Source organism: Anolis sagrei, chromosome 5, assembly GCF_037176765.1.
Source record: "Anolis sagrei isolate rAnoSag1 chromosome 5, rAnoSag1.mat, whole genome shotgun sequence".
In the NCBI taxonomy this organism is placed as follows: domain Eukaryota; kingdom Metazoa; phylum Chordata; class Lepidosauria; order Squamata; family Dactyloidae; genus Anolis; species Anolis sagrei.
In genome coordinates, this window is record NC_090025.1 from 190482812 (window position 1) to 190503275 (window position 20464).

Sequence of the window (20464 nt, forward strand, 5' to 3'; positions counted from 1 at the left end):
CACATGTGGTAGTAGGACCCCTCGTGCACTTTGCATTTCCAACAATTGTTATTCATATCTTTATACATTCTTCCCAATTTTTCTGGCGTCATGTACCATCTATGTATCATTTTCAACCAATTTTCCTGTAGGTCTGATGCATATGTATATTTTAACCTTTTTTTCCATATTATTTCCCATTCTTCTAGCATAATAGTTCTTCCAATATTCCTCGCCCATTTAATCATTGTATCTTTAATTACATCACACTCTGTTGCCCAATTTAATAGTCTATTGTAGATTTTTGTAATAACCTTTTTTCCACTTCCCAAAATATTTTCCCAAAAACCATCTTTGTCTCCAAAACCCTTATCTTTATCTAAATTATATACTTCTTTAATTTGAGCATATTGAAACCATGATACGTTTCTAAATTTAGTTGCAATTTCTTCCTGTTTCTTCAAGGTATATATGTCCCCCTTTTTCTCCAATATGTCTCCATATTTCGGCCAAACATTCCATCCTAGTAAACGTCTTTGGTTCGCTTCTAAGGGCGAAACCCATAACGGAGTCTTTTGATATAAGTGATTTTTATATTTTTTCCAGACCTTCATCAATGATGACCGGACAAAATGATTCCCAAAGTTTTTTTCTTTTTTTTCCCCCTCATACCATATATAGTTGTGCCACCCTTTTCGCAAGTCAAACCCTTCCAAAGTCAAGGTTTTGATCTTAGTTAAGTTACACCAGTCTCTAATCCAAGACAGTACGGCCGCTTCATAGTACAACTTCAAGTCTGGTACACCAAATCCACCTTTGTCCTTAGGCATTGTCATTGTTATCCATTTAATTCTCGGTTTTTTATTGTTCCATATAAATTTACTAATATCTTTGTTCCAAGTTTTGAAGATATTATTGCTTCTGATTACTGGGAGGTTTTGGAAAAGATAGAGCATCTTTGGTAATACGTTCATTTTAATCGTCGCAATTCTGCCTAGCAGTGATAAATTTAGGCTTCTCCAATTGTCCAAGTCTTTTTTAATTTCTTTCCATTTATTTGTATAATTGTTTTCCAGAAGGTGGAGGTTCCTTGCCATTATCCAAATGCCTAAATATTTAATTTTTGTGGTTGTTTTTATACCTGATGTTTCTTGGAGATGATTTTGGTTTTTACCTGAAATATTTTTTGTTAATATCATTGTTTTAGTTTTGTTTATTTTAAAGCCAGCCACTTCCCCATAGTCTTCTAATTTTTGGAGCCATTTCTTAATATTGTCTCTTGGGTTTTCGACTATGCAAATTAAGTCGTCTGCGAAGGCTCTAATCTTATATTCTTGTTTATCTATTCTGAGTCCTTTTAAAGCTTCATCTTCTCTAATGCCTTTTAATAGCACCTCGAGCGCGAATATAAACACCAGAGGGGATAGGGGACATCCTTGCCTCGTACCCTTTCCTATTGTTATTTCCTCTGAAATATTCCCATTGATTATCAATTTAGCTTTTTGATCTTCATAGATCGCCTCGATTGCATTCTGAAAGTGGAAGCCTATATCAACTTCGCGGAATAGTAGCTTAAAAAAGTCCCAGTTCATGTTGTCGAACGCTTTCTCAGCGTCGACAGCAAGGAGTGCTAATTCTTTTTGGTGATAATGTTCGTAATATTCTAAAGCATCTATAATCGTTCTCACATTGTCTTTGATATTTCTATTTGGTAAAAAGCCGTTTTGGTCTTCTCCAATCCAATCTGTCAAAAACTCTTTGAATCTACTGGCCAGAATACTCGCAAAAATTTTGTAATCCGAATTTAGAAGCGAAATTGGGCGGTAATTCTTCAGTTCCTCCACATCAGTTCCATCTTTATGAATTAGTATTATATCTGCACTTTTCCATGTATCTGGTATTTCCCGGTTTGAGAGCGCCCTATTCATTACTTTTTGAAGCATTGGGGTGATTTCTTCTTGTGTTGTTTTATAAAAAGCAGCTGAGAAGCCGTCTGGCCCTGGCGCTTTATTATTATTCAAGTTTTGTATGGCTTTTTTGATTTCTAGGGCCGAGATAGGTCTGTTTAATTTTTCCCTTTGTTCTTCTGTAATTTTTTCGAATTTGTGTTTGCTTAAATAATTTGTGATTTTCTCCTTATCAATGTTTTCTTTCGAAAAAAGATTTTGGTAATATTTTTGGAATTCCTTTATGATTTCATTTTCTTTGAAAATACTTCGGCCTTCTATTTTAATCTTATTGATAATTTGAGCTTGTTTCTTTTTCCTTAATTTCCTTGCCAGCCACCTACCAGCTTTATTAGCGTTTTCAAAAGTTGTTTGTCTAGCAAATTTTAGTTGTTTTGCTATATTTTCTAGCTCTAAGTTATGCTTCTCTTTCTTAAGTAATTTCAGTTCTTCATCTAATTTACAATTTTCTGGGTCTCTTTTTAAGTCTCTCTCTTTATTAGTGATTTTCTTCTGTAATTCTTTTTGTTTCAGATTTTTACATCTATTGCATTCCGCGTTTTGTTGGATCAGTAAGCCCCTCATTACAGCTTTATAGGCATCCCAAACTGTCTGTGTTGTAGTATCCCCTATATCATTTAGCTCAAAGTATTCTCTTGATTTTGTTTTGTAATTGTTTATATCTTCTTGTGTTTTTAACAAGTTTTCATTAAGCCTCCATCTCCTCATTGGTCTTTTATAATTAATAGACATTTTCAGAGGGCAGTGGTCAGAGAGATCTCTTGTTAAGATTTTTATTTCATCTACTTTAACTGTTAGCGATTTTGTTGTCCACACCATGTCAATCCGGGACCAGCTTACATGTCTGTTAGAGTAATAAGTAAAATCTTTCTCTTGTGGGTGGTGTACCCTCCATGTGTCATCCAAGTCAAATTCTTCTTTGAGTGACAAAAATTTTTTCGGTAGTGTACTTTGGTTGGCCTTATGGTGCTTCCTTTGGTATTTCGTGGAGTCTATTTTCTTATCCATAGTACCATTAAAGTCTCCAAATATAATTATATGGTTTACTTGTTGGTCTAGCAGGTTCTCAACCTTCCTAATGCCGTGACTCCTCAATACAGTTCCTCATGTTGTGGTGACCCCCAACCATAACATTTTTTTGCTAATTCATAACTGTTATTTTTCTACTGTTATGAATCGTAATGTAATCGTAATGTAATCGTAATGTAAATATCTGATATGCAGGATGTGTTTTCATTCACTGGACCAAATTTGGCACAAATACCCAGTATGCCCAAATTTGAATACTAGGTTGGAAGGATTGATTTTGTCATTTGGGAGATGTAGTTGCTGGGGTTTATAGTTCACCTACAATCAAAGAGCATTCTGACTCCACCAATGATGGAATTGAACTAAACTTGGCACACAGAACTATCATGACCAACAGAAAATACTGGAAGGGTTTGGTGGGCATTGACCTTGAGTTTTGGAGTTTTAGTTTACCTATATCCAAAAACCACAGTGGACTCAAACAATGATGGATCTGGCACAAATTTGGCACAAATACTCAATATGCCCAAATGTGATCAACTGGTGGAGTTTGGGAAAACTAGATCTTGACATTTGGGAGTTGTAGTTCCTGGGATTTATAGTTCACCTACAATCAAAGAGCATTCTGAACTGGCTACGGGCCTGATTCTGAACTCCACCAATGATGGAATTGAACCAAACCTAGCACACAGAACTATCATAACCAACAGAAAATACTGTTTCCTGATGGTCTTTGGTGACCCCTCTGACACCCCCTTGCGACCCCCCCAGGGGTCCCGACCCCCAGGTTGAGAAACACTTATGTAAACATTGTCTCAGAGGCAAAGTGAAATTGTTCTGTCGGGTAGTAGCAGGTAAGGCGGAGGAAGAGGCACGCCCTTATCTTCTGCTAATGCCCTCTTCTCCTTCTTTCTCATTTTCCTACACTTCCCTTCTTTCCTTCCATTTTCCTCCTTCTCTCCTCCTTGTCCTCCCCAATCCCCCTTATATTGCTCCTCCTCCTCTCCCTCTCCTCCCATTCCTTCCCTTTCTCCTCCTTGTATTTCTCTCCTCCTCCTCCTCCTCCTCCTCCTCCTCCAATTTTTCATTCTTCTCCTCTTCTCCTTCCCCATCCTCCTTGTTTTTCTCTTTTTAATATATATTTACAATGAGTAATAATATATAAGTGCATCAATGAAACATCAGCGTCCCAAGATGGTACATCTCCTATATCCACAAGGGATACACTTCTGAGCTTATTGTGGACAGAGGAAAACATGGTTAATTTAACCACTCTTATGGTGCCAAGACTTATAAAATACGGTTTTCTGTGGGCGGGCAGATGGTGAATACTGGATGGCATATGCCCTGTATCAAAAAATAGAGCTGATGTGGTCTATCCAGTGCAATTTTCTGAATCAGCACCCCAAATAACTCAACTGAATACAAAGTTGACCAAAAACTGATTAGTAACACTATTGGTACTAATGTTGGAGAGTGGTCCCTGGTCCAAGTGGTCCCTGGTCAACTTGGTCCCTGGTCAACTTGGTCCCTGGTCAAATTGGTCCCTGGTCAAATTGGTCCCTGGTCACAGTGGTCCCTGGTCACAGTGGTCCCTGGTCACAGTGGTCCCTGGTCAACTTGGTCCCTGGTCAACTTGGTCCCTGGTCAACTTGGTCCCTGGTCAAGTGGTCCCTGGTCAAATTGGTCCCTGGTCACAGTGCTCCCTGGTCCAAGTGGTCCCTGGTCCAAGTGGTCCCTGGTCAAAGCGGTCCCTGGTCAAAGCAGTCCCTGGTCAACTTGGTCCCTGGTCATCTTGGTCCCTGGTCAAGTGGTCCCTGGTCCACTTGACCAGGTCCCTGGTCCAAGTGGTCCCTGGTCAAGTGGTCCCTGGTCCACTTGACCAGGTCCCTGGTCCAAGTGGTCCCTGGTCAACTTGGTCCCTGGTCAACTTGGTCCCTGGTCAAAGCAGTCCCTGGTCAAATCGGTCTCTGGTCAAAGCAGTCCCTGGTCAACTTGGTCCCTGGTCAAAGTGGTCCCTGGTCAAAAAAGGTTGGGAACCATTGCTCTAAACAAACAGATGAACTTGCTAACTAACTGACTAATTAGAGAAGAGGATCATCCTTCACCCCATATGAAATCTTTAAAAGAGCCCTTGCTTCAAAAGCCATGCAAATAATTCCCTCAAAATAAGAGAAGGAGTTGTTGTGGAGGCAACAACAACATAAAATACTTATGTTGCAATGTTGTGAGATGTCACTCTCCTTTCAATCATCTTGGAGGAACTCACCTTTATCTCCTGCTTTACGCCCTCTGTACTCCTTCAAGTTCTTCGAGTCGTCTTCCTATTAGCTTTACAGGAAAAGGGAAGAGGATGGAGTCAAATCGTACAGCGGGCAAAGTGATGATGAGAAAGACAGATGGCTACCCAACATCTATGAGTAGCAGCTGTGTATGGGGTGGAAACGATGTGCCTCTGATCCTTATTATCTCCTTTTTCCAGCCTGCCTGGGAGTGGCCCCTGAACCACACAATAAGGTGTAGAAATAATACAACTTGACACCACTGTAAATGCCATGATTCCATGCTATGGAGCAGGCACAGGCAAACTTGGGCCCTCCAGGTGTTTTGGACTTCAACTCCCACAATTCCTAACAGCCTACCGGCATTGACCGACCATCTGCACAGGGTTCCATACTTCACACTTTAACAACACAACCGTTCAGTGTTAAGGCTTCCTGCCAAAATGGAACTAATAATAATAATAAAACTTTATTTATACTCCGCCACCATCTCCCCAAGGGGACTTGGAGCAGCTTACATGAGTCCAAGCCCAACAACACATCAATAAAACAAAATACAATAAGCAAAAACAATACAATTAATATAACTCACGTAACACACAATGATTTAAAAACCTATGGCCGGGCCAAATGCAATAGTTTAAAATTTAAAAAATAAACTCTGGGCATGAACAGAGATAGGATGTATCTGATAGGAGGGTTTTAAGAGAAATGAAGGGAGAGCAACCTAACAGGTAGTTAAAGTGAGAGCCGTTCAGCAGTGGAACTCTCTGCCCCGGAGTGTGGTGGAGGCTCCTTCTTTGGAAGCTTTTAAACAGAGGCTGGATGGCCATCTGTCAGAGGTGATTTGAATGCAATATTCCTGCTTCTTGGCAGGGGGTTGGACTGGATGGCCCATGAGGTCTCTTCCAACTCTTTGATTCTATGATTTGATTCTATGATTCTATAAATGCTTCTGAGGACATTTTGCTGGGGATTATTTCCTTATTCCGGGAAGGCGCACTGGAACAGCCACGTTTTCAGGCTCCTCCTAAAGTCTGCCAATGTGGGGGCTTGCCTCATATCCTTAGGAAATTAGTTCCAAAGTGGGGTGGCCACCACAGAGAAGGCCCTCTCCCTCGTCCCCACCAATCACACCTGCGAAGGGGGTGGGAGTGAGAGCAGGGCCTCTCCAGATAATCGAAGAGATTGCATGGGTTCGTACACAGAAATGCGGTCATGCAGGTAGGTGGGTCCCAAACCGTTCAAGGCTTTGTAGGTAAGAACCTGCACTGTAGAGGAGCGTCTACTGAACAAGCCAGTACCTGCTGCATACCAGTTCTGCCATCTGTTGAGGAGTTACGAAGGTGGAGGCATTACTTTTCATTCAACCCTCGTATTACACTTAAGTCTACTGAACTGTGAGGAGAGTCTACTGAACTGTAGAGGAGAGTCTACTGAACAAGCCAGTATTTGCCGCATACCAGTTCTGCCATCTGTTGAGGAGTTACGAAGGTGGAGGCATTACTTTTCATTCAACCCTCGTATTACACTTGAATCTACTGAACTGTGAGGAGAGTCTACTGAACTGTAGAGAAGGGTCTACTGAACAAGCCAGTACCTGCTGCATACCAGTTCTGCCATCTGTTGAGGAGTTACGAAGGTGGAGGCATTACTTTTCATTCAATTCTCATATTACACTTGAGTCTACTGAACTGTGAGGAGAGTCTACTGAACTGTAGAGGAGGGTCTACTGAACAAGCCAGTACCTGCTGCATACCAGTTCTGCCATCTGTTGAGGAGTTATGAAGGTGGAGGCATTACTTTTCATTCAACCCTCGTATTACACCTTCCTCCCTAAGGCTCATAAATTAAGAAAATGCTGTAAATAAAACCTGGGGTTTCCAAATAGAGGTGAAATCATTCCTCTTAAGGGAGCGTATTCAGGTGTTTTCAGTTGGAAGAGTATCTCAAGAGTTAAATTATTTTAGACACAGTCGAAGGACGAATTCCCATTTTTGTCAGACAGGGCGAGTATGTTGGAACTCCTAATTAAGTGGAAAATTCATTTCATCGTTATGTCTTTAACAGCTGGGAACGTAATGCATTTCATAGAGTTTTCTTCAAAAAGGAATAATCAGAGGCTGAGACTACGCTGTAGATTTAGTGCAGCTTGACACCATGGCTGTGCAATCATGGGAGTTATAGTTTCACACGGGCTTTAGCTGGTGTCTCAGCAAACTACACATCCCAGGATTGCATAGCACTGAATCATATTGGTGAAAGTGGTCTCAAATTTCAGATGAAGGAACTGGAAAAACTCACCTTTGGATGCATCTACACCAGGCATGGGCAAACTTGGGCCCTCCAGGTGCTTTGGACTTCAACTCCCACAATTCCTAACAGCCTACCGGCTGTTAGGAATTGTGGGAGTTGAAGTCCAAAACACCTGGAGGGCCCAAGTTTGTCCATGCCTGGTGTAGATGCATTCAAACGTGAGTTTTTCATCTGAAATACAATTTACAGAAACTAATATTCATTAGTGGCCCCCCATCCAAGAGCTAACCAAGGCCGACCCTTTTTAGCATCCAAGCGCAGGTGGGTTTGGATACTTTTAGGATGTGTATCTCATTCAAAACAATGAATTCAATGTATTGTCAAAGGCTTTCATGGCTGGAATCACTGGGTTGTTGTAGGTTTTTTCGGGCTATATGGCCATGTTCTAGAAGCATTTTCTCCTGACGTTTTGCCTGCATCTATGGCAAGCATCCTCAGAGGTACTGAGGTCTGTTGGAACTAAGAAAATAGGTTTATATATCTGTGGAATGACCAGGGTGGGACAAAGTACTCTTGTCTGCTGGAGCTAGATGTGAATGTTTCAACTGACCACCTTGATTAGCATTTAATGGCTTGGAAGTGCCTGGGAGAATCTTTTGTTGAGAGGTGATTTGATGTGCCTGATTGTTTACTCTATGTTGTTTTGCTGTTGTAATTTTTGAGTTTTTTTTTAAATACTGGTAGCCAGATTTTGTTCATTTTCATGGTTTCCTCCTTTCTGTTGAAATTGTCCACATGCTTGTGTATTTCAATGGCTTCTCTGTGTAGTCTGACATGGTGGTTGTTGGTGTGGTCCAGCATTTCTGTGTTCTCAAATAAAATATCTACAGACCCACCAAGAAAATCCAACAAATGCTACGTTCAGCAAAGGACTGGAGGGATCTTCTCACTTCTGCAGGAGTCTACCGTGTACCATGCAGCTGTGGACAAGTCTACAGAGGGACCACCAAACGCAGCAGCATTGCCCAGACACGAATCAAGGAACATGAAAGGCACTACTAACTACATCAACCAGAGAAGTCAGCCATAGCAGAGCACACGATGAACCAACCTGGACACAGCATATTATTTGAGAACACAGAAATGCTGGACCACTCTCACAACCACCATGTCAGACTACACAGAGAAGCCACTGAAATCCACAAGCATGTGGACAATTTCAACAGAAAGGAGGAAACCATGAAAATGAACAAAATCCGGCTACCAGTATTAAAAAACTCTAAAATCGCAACAGCAAAACAACAGAGAGGAAACAAACAAGGACATCTAATCACCTCTCAACAAAAGATTGCTCCAGGCACAGTCAGCCCATTGTATGCTAATCAAGGTGGTCAGTTAATACATTCACACCTAGCTCCAGCACACAAGAGTCCTTTGTCCCACCCTGGTCATTCCACAGATGTATAAACCCATTTTTCCTAATTCCAACAGACCTCACTACCTCTGAGGATGCTTGCCATAGATGCAGGCGAAACATCAGGAAAGAATGCCTCTAGACCATGGCCATACAGCCCAAACAAAACCTACAGCAACCCAATAAAAGGCTTACTGATTTTGGAGACTCACCTTCCAAACGGAGTACGATCCCTTGAAGCATCTGTTAGGCGGTCAGTTTGGAGCATTTTATATATGGCTTGAATGAAGGTGGCTGATGAATCACAAGGAGGTCATTTGTTTACATAGCCATACAAGGGAAGGAGGCCAAAGTAGCCATTCGATCAATTTACTCCAGATGAAACCATATTATTTATCATGTCAGAAGCGAGAATACAGTTATCTATCTTATCTTATCTTATCTTATCTTATCTTATCTTATCTTATATCTTATCTTATCATGCTCTGTTTGTTTTGAGTGACATCATAACTCAAAATCCCCTGGACAAATTGCTTCCAAATTTGGCCACAAGACACCTACTCATCCAAGGAGTGACCATCACTCAAAAAAATTGATTTTGTCATTTGGGAGTTGTAGTTGCTGGGATGTATAGTTCACTCACAATCACAGAGCATTCTGAACTCCACCAATGATGGAATTGAATCAAACTTGGCAAATAGAACTCCCATGACCAACAGAAAACACTGGAAGGGTTTGATGGGCATTGACCTTGTGTTTTGGAGTTGTAGTTCACCTACATTAAGAGAGCACTGTGGACTCAAACAATGAAGGGTCTAGACCAAAGTGGGCACAAATATTTCATATGAACAAATATGAACAGAGGCTGGATGGCCATCTGTCAGGGGTGATTTAAATGCAATGTTCCTACTTCTTGGCAGGGGGTTGGACTGGACGGCCCATGAGGTCTCTTCCAACTCTATGATTCTATGATTCTATCAAACTTTCTATCAGATGGATGTGAGAGAGAGACTTGCCTCTGAAGCCCTTGATTAAGTTACCTCTCAGCACCAATTCTGCGGTTCTTACCTTTGAGACTTATGCTTCATGTTCAGCTCAACCTGGACGAAGCTGAGAAGTCTCAAGCACCTTCAAACCAGTTCTTTGGCACCAGAGGAAGGCTTTGTGCCTTCAAAGTATACGCCATTGGAATTGGGCCTTCAAAATGTAGGCCATTGGACTGGATGGCCCATGAGGTCTCTTCCAACTCTATGATTTTATGATTCTATACCAGATGAGAAACTCTCTCCTGGGCACACAGAAGAGTGGGTGACTTGGAAGGTGCTGAACAGGCTGTACTCTGGCACCACGAGATGCAGAGCTAACCTTAAGAAATGGGGTCACAAAGTGGAGTCCACAATATGGGAAGAGCAAGCCACGGACTACCTACTACAATGCAACCTGAGCCCTGTCACATGCACAATGGAGGACCTTCTCACAGCAACACCAGAGGCACTCCAAGTGGCCAGCTTCTGGTCAAAAGACATTTAATATCATGCCACGTTTGTAACTTTGTTTGTGTTTTTTCTGTACCTTATAACTGTATTCTTGATTTGCTTCTGACACGATAAATAAATAAATCTGCAAATTGTGATCAGCATGCCTTCTATTGCACCATCTCAATCTATATAAATAAAAATGTAATGTTCGTTTGTGGTATTCACAGAACTCAAAAACCACTGGGGAAATTGGCACCGAATTTGGACACAAGACACCTAACAACCCAATGTATGTCCTTCACTCAAAAAAATTGATTTTGTCTTTGGGAGTTGTAGTTTCTGGGATTTATAGTTCACCGACAATCAAAGAGCATTCTGAACCCCTTCAATGATAGAATTGGGCCAAACTTTCCACACAGAACTCCCATGATCAACAGAAAACATTGGAAGGGTTTGGTGGGCAGTGTCCTTTGGTTTTGGAGTTGTAGTTCACCTACATCCAGAGATCACTGTGGCCTCAAAACAATGATGGATCTGGGCCAAACTCTTCATGAATACTCAATATGCCCAAATGTGAACACTGGTGGAGTTTGGGGAAAATAGAATCTTGACATTTGGGAGTTGTAGTTGCTGGGATTTATAGTTCACCTACAATCACAGAGCAATCTGAGCCCCACCAACGATATAATTGGACCAAACCTCCCACACAGAACCCCCATGTGGGCCACAGCAACGCGTGACAGGGGACGGCTAGTCATAAATAAAGAAGTTGAACAGCGCTGGGCCAAGGTCAGACCCCACTAGTCCCTTCTCTCCAGAATGAAGAAAGAGTTGGTCATCACCCTTGTTCAAAGGTGGTCAGAGGCCTTGCAGATACCAAGATATGCTATCTCCAAGGGATTCCCTTCAAATGAGATAAGGGTCCTCTGCCTAGACATATTTTTGAGAAACCCATGTTGACTTTTTTGAGCATTGCATTCCTTTTTAATTGCTTGCAGGTCACCTGTTTCATTATCTGATGGAGAATCGCTCATGGTATTGATGGCAAACTCAGGAGTGGTCCTTGTTTGAGGAGTGAAAGAGTGCAGAAGGGCTGCTTCCCAAAACAGCCTCTGCATTTTTACCAGAACTTGCAAAAGATCCAGGTTCAAAGCCCTGCAAAAAAAAAAAAAAATTGGATTGCATTCAGTACCAACAGATAAGGGGAGAAAAGCACAACAGAGATATGCAGAAAGGAACTCAAAAGAATATGGATTCTGAATTACTTATTAAACACTATTGTAAATAACAGTCACTGTGGATTCTCCTTTCCAAGAAATCTGTTCAATGTGGGCCTTTGGTCTTGCCAATGTGGTGGTTCTCATTTTTTTATTTCTTTAATTACAATATTTATTATTATTTTTATTATTATTATTTACAGTATTTATATTCCGCCACAGGGGACTCAGGGTGGATCACAATGCACATATACATGGCAAACCTTCAATGCCATAGGCACATAACATATATACACAGACACACAGAGGCTATTTAACTTTCCAGCTTCATGAGGATATGCTTTGAATTTCAGCCACCAGGGGAGCTGTCACTTCACTGCCCACTTGTGACACTGATGGAGTACTTCCTCATTCTTTTGCACACTGCTGGAGAGTTTTATGGCATCGTAAATTAGTTAAATTAGCCTCCCCCCATAAGCAGTACCTAAATTTCCTACGTGACAGATGCAAATGTCTTTCGGGCTGCACAGTTCGACAGCAAGCTAGACAAATGGTCAGGAGCTTACTCCGACCTGGTCTGGCTTCGAACTCATGACCTTTTGGTCAGTAGTGATTTTTAATGCAGCTGACTCTCAACTAGTTGTGCCACAACCCAGTCCACAACACTATTGTAAATAACAGTCACTGTGAATTCTCCTTCCCAAGAAATCTGTTCAACGTGGGCTTTTGGATTTGTCAATATGGGTGCTCTCATTTTTATTTATTTTTTAATTGCAATATTTATGTTCCATCCCCTTTCTGGATATCTTATGGTAGAGTGCATTAAAACTGATCTAACGAAGTTAAAGTGCTTTTTTAGTTATGTCTGTAGCAAAAGGGAGAACCATTTGTAGAGCTACCGCTTCAGTCTTCTTTCACACATTGCTGAATTTGGGGATTATGGAGCTGAGAAGGCTCCATAATTGCTGCAATGCACTCTACGTGGGCCAGAAACTACAGTTGGTTCAAAGATCTGCGGCCAGGCTGCTAATGGAAGCCAGTTACAGGGAGCGGTCAACCCCCCTGTTTAAACAACTTCACTGGCTTCCAATAAGTTTCCAGTCCCAATTCAAGGTGCAGGTGATCACCTACGAAGCCCTAAATGGTTCGGGACCTGGCTACCCTTAATGAACCAGCATGTATCCTGAGATCATCCGGGTAGGCTCTGCTCTCACTTCCGCCACCGTCCCAAGAGAGGTTGGTGGGGATGAGGGAGAGAACCTTCTTGGTGGTGGCCCTCCTTGCGGAGAGAATTGAAAACCTGGATGTTTTCTTGTGCTTTTGATTAGGCAGTTTCACTAGAGCAGCGATTCTCAACCTGGGGGTCGGGACCCCTGAGGGGATCATGAAGGGTCTCAAATGGGTCACCAAGGACCATCAGAAAACCCAGTATTTTCTGTTGGTCGTGGGAGTTCTGTGTGCCAAGGTTGGTTCAATTCCATCATTGGTGGAGTTTAGAATGTTCTTTTATTGTAGGTGAACTATAAATCCCAGCAACTACAACCCCCAAATGTCAAGGTCTATTTTCCCCAAACTCCACCAGTGTTCACATTTGATATTGAGTATTGGTGCCAAGTTTGGTCCAGATCCATCATTGTTTGAGTCTACAGTGCTCTCTGGATGTAGGTGAACTACAACTCTAAAACTCAAGGTCAATGACCACCAAACCCTTCCAGTATATTCTGTTCGTTATGGGAGTTCTGTGTACCAAGTTTGGTTCAATTCCATCGCTAGTTGAGTTCAGAGTGCTCTTTGATTGTTGGTTAACTATAAATCCCAGCAACTACAACTCCCAAATGACAAAATTAATCCCTCCTCCCAACCCCATTGGTATTTAAATTTGGGCATATTGGGTATTTGTGCCAAATTTGGTCTTCCAGTGAATGAAAATACATCCTGCAGATCAGATATTGACATTATGATTCATAACAGTAGTAAAATTACAGTTATGAAATAGGAAAGAAAATAATGTTATGGTTGGGGGTCACCATAACAGGATGAACTGTATTAAGGAGCCGCGGCATTAGGAAGGTTGAGAAACACTCTACTAGATCATTATCAAGACCTGCACTTTATTGCGTCCCTCCTGTTGTTCCTCGTCATTTTGCTTAGGTTATGTCCTAGTCCCTGTACATTTGATTTCCGCACTTTCCATTGGCTCCTTTAAGGAATTATTGCACTCATTGAGCCTGATCCCAGGCAAGACCTTTACCTCAGCCGCATTGTTTTAATGATGTTGTTTATGATTGTGTTTTGTTTTATTATTTTATTTGATTGGCTTTAATGTATTTCAATTTATCTGTGATTTTCGGGCTTGTTCCCTACGGATGTGAGAGCTGGACCAGAAGGAAGGCTGAGCGAAGGAAGAGAGATGCTTTTGAACTGTGGTGTTGGAGGAAAATTCTGAATGTGCCTTGAACCACAAGAAGATCCAACCAGTCCATACTTCAGGAAATAAAGCCTGGCTGCTCATTGGAGGGAAGGATAGTAGAGGCCAAGATGAAGTACTTTGGCCACATCATGAGAAGACAGGAAAACTTAGAAAAGACAATGATGCTGGGGGAAATGGAAGGAAAAAGGAAGAGGGGCCGACCAAGGACAAGATGGATGGATGGTATCCTTGAAGTGACTGGATTGACCTTGAAGGAGCTGTGAGTGGCGACGGCCGACAGGGAGCTCTGGCGTGGGCTGGTCCATGAGGTCACGAAGAGTCGGAAACGACTGAATGAATGAACAACAAAAATACCAGAAGAATTACAAGAACTGGCAGAAATAATTTCAGAACCACACGCAATCATCTTTGAGAATTCCTGGAGAACAGGAGAAGCTCCACCAGACTGGAAGAAGGCAAATATTGTCCCCATCTTCAAGGAGGGTAAACAAGAGGACCCAAACAATGGCTACGTAGCTGACCTGGCATCAATACCAGGAAAGACTCTGGAGGAGATCATTAAAGAGACAACCCGTAAGCACTTGGGAAGGAATGCCATACTCACAAAAAGTCAACACTGGTTTCTCAAGAACATGACATGACAGGCAAATCTTATCTGGAGTTACGAGCTGAAGGGAACCCCGTGGAAACAGCATGTCTCAATGTCAAAAAGGCCTTTGATAAAGTCCACATGACAATCTCAGAAAGAAGCTAGTAAAATGTGGAGGACACAAAGCAGATTGGGAAATGTTTGACCGGCCAAACCCAAAGGGTGCTTCCTAATGGCTCCTCTTCTACCTGAAGAGAAGTGATCATTGCGGTGCCATGGGGATCTGTCCTGGGTCCAGGATATTATCATTGACTTATAGAATCATAGCATCATAGAGTTGGAAGTGACCTCATGGGCCATCCAGTCCAACCCCATTCTGCCAAGAAGCAGGAACATTGCATTCAAATCACCCCTGACAGATGGCCATCCAGCCTCTGTTTAAAAGCTTCCAAAGAAGGAGCCTCCACCACACTCCGGGGCAGAGAGTTCCACTGCTGAATGGCTCTCACAGTCAGGAAGTTCTTCCTAATGTTCAGGTGGAATCTCCTTTCCTGTAGTTTAATGCCATTGTTCTGCGTCCTAGTCTCCAGGGAAGCAGAAAACAAGCTTGCTCCCTCCTTCCTATGACTTCCTCTCTCACATATTTATACATGGTTATCATGTCTCCTCTCAGCCTTCTCTTCTTCAGGCGAAACATGCCCAGCTCTTTAAGCCGCTCCTCATAGGGCTTGTTCTCCACACCCTTGATCATTTTAGTCACCCTTCTCTGGACACATATCTCCCTTCAATTGTGGTGCCCAGAATTTGACACAATATTATTATTATTATTATTATTATTATTATTATTATTACTACTACTTTATTTGTACCCCGCTAGCATCTCCCAAAGGATTCGATGCGGTTTACAACAGGCCGGAGCCCAACACAATACAACAATACAATACATAGCAAATGAAACAGTTAAGCAGAAAACAATAAAAACAATAGCAATACAACAAGACATTATTAAAAACTGAGCCGGCCGGAGTAGGGGTACAGGATTAAAAAGTGCTGATGTGTCGGAGGGATATGGGATTATAATATAAGTGCAGTGTGCAGTGAGCGATGATCTTGGTTCTACTAAAGTGCTTCTGGGATTTGGTAGTGGGGTTCCTAATCTGAAAAGGCACGTTGGAACAGCCAGGTTTTCAGATTCTTTCTGAAGACCGCCAAAGTAGGGGCCTGTCTGAGATCTTTCGGGAGGGCATTCCAGAGGCGGGGGGCCACCACAGAGAAGGCCCTGTCTCGCGTCCCCACCAAACGCGCCTGTGACACGGGCGGGATCACGAGCAGGGCCTCTCCTGATGACCGGAGTGAGCGTGTGGGTTCATAGACAGCGATGCGGTCACGCAGGTAGGGTGGTCCCAAACCGTTCAGGGCTTTGTAGGTAAGCACCTGCACCTTAAATTGGGCTCAGAAAATAAACGGCAGCCAGTGGAGCTCCTTGAACAATATTTCAGGTGTGGTCTAACCAAGGCAGAATAGAGCATGGGGAGCATGACTTCCCTGGATCTAGACACTATATTTCTAGACTTGGTTCTAAAGATTGAGAAAGATCAGGTAGTTGGTCTCATCAGGGTCCAAGACACTGGCTGCACAGAAAACCAATCCATTTGGGTGTGGTTCCCATTGATCATGGGAAACCAAGTCAGCCACAATAGTTGCCAAGGACTGTTTTGAGCAGATAAGCTGGCATTCACTTTGGCAACATTATTTCTTGCCGCATGCTGTCGATACACAATACTCTAAGGTAGCTACTGTTATGTATATATTCAAACCCAAGTCTCCTGGAATCTTAACCCAAAACACAAACCACTACACAATCCTGCCTCTCAGGATTTCTTAAATCAAAGTTGTTTTTGCTTTCCGATGTGACTGTTGATGCCTAGCACTCTTGAAGGGTCTCACATTTATTTATTTTTTATTTATTTACTGTATTTGTATACCGCCTTTCTCAGCCAGAGGCGACTCAAAGCGGTTCACAGTCGGCAACAATTCGATGCCGTAACAAATCTCAAAATTATAAAATTGTTATAAAAACAATTCAACATTTAAAATGTAATATAAAAACAATAATATCTATAAAACAAGATCCTCAGCGTCTGCTTACTGAAATCGTTGTCCAATTGCATCGTCGGTCATTCCATATTTCCGTTTTTGTCAAATTATACTCCAGTAGTAAAAGCTTGTTCGAAGAGCCAGGTCTTAATCATTTTGCAGAATGTTAGAAGGAAGGGAGCCGAACGTATATCCCTGTGGATGGTGTTCCATAGCTGAGGGGCCACCACTGAGAAGGCCCTGTCTCTCGTCTCCACCAAATGCATTTGTGAGGAAGGTGGGATTGAGAGCAGGGCCTCCCCAGACGATCTTAAAGTCCTAGATGGTTCATAAGGAGAGATACTTTTGGATAGGTAAGCAGCATTCAGTTGTTGCTGTTGTTGCTCTGCTGTTGTAGTGTAATATATGGAGATCCTAAGGCAGCATTTCTCAACCTGGGGATCAAGACTCAGGGGGGGCATCATAAGGGGGTGTCATAGGGGTCACCAAAGACTATCAGAAAACACAGTCTTTGCTGTTGGCCATGGGGGTTCTGTGTGGGAAGTTTTGCCCAATTCTATCATTGGTGGGGTTCAGAATGCTTTTCGATTGTAGTTGAACTATAAATTCCAGCAACTACAACTCCCAAATGTCAAGGTCTATTTCCCCCCAACTCCATCAGTGTTCAGATTTGGGCATATTGAGCATTTGCACCAAGTTTGGTTCATAGAATCATAGATAGAATCATAGAATCAAAGAGTTAGAAGGGACCTCCTGGGTCATCCAGTCCAACCCCATTCTGCCAAGAAGCAGGAATATTGCATTCAAATCACCCCTGACAGATGGCCATCTAGCCTCTGTTCAAAAGCTTCCAAAGAAGGAGCCTCCACCACACTCTGGGGCAGAGAGTTCCACTGCTGAACAGCTCTCACAGTCAGGAAGTTCCTCCTTGTGTTCAGATGGAATCTCCTCTCTTGTAGTTTGAAGCCATTGTTCCGTGTCCTAGTCTCTAAGGAAGCAGAAAACAAGCTTGCTCCCTCCTCCTTGTGGCTTCCTCTCACATATTTATACATGGCTATCATATCCCCTCTCAGGCTTCTCTTCTTCAGGTTCGGATCCATCATTGTTTGACTCCACATTGCTCTTTGGATATAGGTAAACTATAACTCCAAAACTCAAGATCAATGCCCACTAAACCCTTCCAGTATTTTCTATTGGTCATGGGAGTTCTGTGTAACAAATTTGGTTCAATCCCATCATTGGTGGAGTTCAGAATGCCCTTTGATTGTAGGTGAACTATAAATCCCAGCAACTATAACTCCCAAATGACAAAATCAATCCCCTCCCAAACCCTTAAGTATTCAAATTTGGGCGTATCGGGTATTTGTGCCAAATTTGGTCCAGTGAATGAAAATACATCCTGCATATCAGATATTTATATTATGATTCAAAACAGTAATAGAATTACAGTTATGAAGTAGCAATGAAAATAATGTTATGGTTGGGGGCCACCACAATATGAGGAACCGTATTAAGAGGTTGCAGCATTAGGAAGGTTGAGAAACATTGTCCTAAGGCAAACTTAGCTTTACTTTTATTTATTTATTCTATGGAGGTTTGTCCTTGAGAGTGTGTCATTTGCCCAAAGACACCCCATGGGTCTCTGTGGCTGAGTGGAGATCTGAACCTTGGTCTCCAGAATCCAACACTCAAATCACCATACTCTGTTGGCTCTGTATCCAACAGAGTATCTTAGAGTCAGAAAACTTAGCCAACACCAGCCAAACCCTCTGCAATGCCAGAAATACAGCTTAATGGTGTAGCATTAGAAAATGTTGACAATTTCCACTAACTTGCCAGCTACCTCTCCACAAAAGTCAACATTGACACCAAAATACAACACCTCCTGAGCTCTGCGAGTGCAGCATTTTTCCAAATGAAGCAGAGAGTGTTTGAGGACCGGGACATCCGTAGGGATACCAAGGTGCTTGTTTATAAAGCTATTGTCCTCCCAACCCTGCTATATGCCTGTGAGACGTGAACTGTCTACAGACATCACATGCAACTCCTGGAATGATTTCATCAGCGCTGCCTCCGAAAATCCTGCAAGTCTCTTGGGAAAACAGGCGGACAAATGTCAGCGTGCTGGAAGAAGCAAAGACCAACAGCATTGATGCGATGGTCCTCCACCATCAACTCTGCTTGTGACGGCACGAGTGGCACCACGTAGGCCCGTAGCCAGGATTTCGTTTCGGGGGGGGGGGGGGCTGAATTTTGGGGGGGGGGTTCGGGGGGGCTGAGTTTCGGGGGGGGGCTGAGTCTGAGTGAAAGAGGGTCTAGCCTAGCAAACCTTTTGTATCATTACCCCAATACCCCCATGCAAATGGGATATATTGAGTATGGTGATCAGATCATGATATGAATAAACATAACAGCCTAAATAATGCACCAGTAAGGCCTTTTCGCGAACCATGTTGTATCATGCTTAATCCTGCCTTTTTACCCTGCTTATGTATAGTTGTATGGATTGGTTACTTATAGCTGTCAATCAGTACTGTTTGGCTCCACCTCTTCCTGCAGGAGGGGAGTGCTTCCTTTCTTTTCATTCTGCCATCAGAGTTTCTACCAGATGGATGTGAGTAAGAGACTTGACTCTAAAAGACCCTGATTTAATTACTTCTCAGCACCAGTTCTGAGTTTTTTTACCCTTGAGACTTCTGCTTCATGTTCAGACCAACCTGAACGACGTTGGAAGTCTCAAGCGCCTTCAAATCGGTTCTTTTGGCACCAGAGGAAGATCCTGAGTCTTCAAACATAGGCCATTTGAACTGGGGTTGTGGTTTGCTCCAGCATTGACAGCCATTGAGGAAAGAGGAAACTTGGAAAGGCTTCGCAGCTTCAAACACCATGGTCCCAGGACTAACTGAGACTGTAATGTATATTTTCCTTCACCCCTCTGAACTTTCCAGCTCATTGCTTTAAAAACATAACTTTGTGATCAATAAAACTTATTTTGAGTTATTTACAGCGTTTTGAGTTTTTGAGAGTTCCAGTTTCCTATAGGAGGGCAAGAAGCAATCCCCTGGGGAAAGATGCCATGTCCAAGCCTCCTTCATTAAGAATTATAGCCCCCAAGCGCGACGGCACACTGCTGGACTGGCGAAATTGTCCGGATGCCTAACCACTGTCTCCCAAAGCAGTTGCTCTTCTCCAAACTAAAGAATGGAAAATGGAATGTTGGTGGGAAGGAAAAGAGATTTAAAGATGGGCTCAAAGCCAACCTTAAAAAATCTGGCATAGACACTGAGAACTGGGAAGCCCTGGCCCTTGAGTGCTCCAGTTGGAGGTCAGATGTGACTAGCAGTGCTGTAGAATTTGAAGAGGTACGAATGGAGGGCAAAAGAGAGAAACGTGCCAAGAGGAAGGCGCGTCAAGCCAACCGAGATCGAGACCGCCTTCCACCTGGAAACTGATGCCCTCACTGTGTGGAACATGCGGGTCAAGAATAGGGCTCCTATTCCTACCATGCTTGAAAATCGACTTCAGGCTCTTTTCTGACTCCAAGGTACCAATTTATATACATGTACAGAAGAATATGGACAAGTTGGAAGGTGTCTAGAGGAGATGGTCAAAGGTCTGGGGACCTTTGCAACAGTTGAGGGAGCTGGCTTTGTTTGGCGTGGAGAAGATTAGATTACGACAGAGCAAAGGAGCTGTGTTTAAATATTTGAAAAGATGTCCTATGG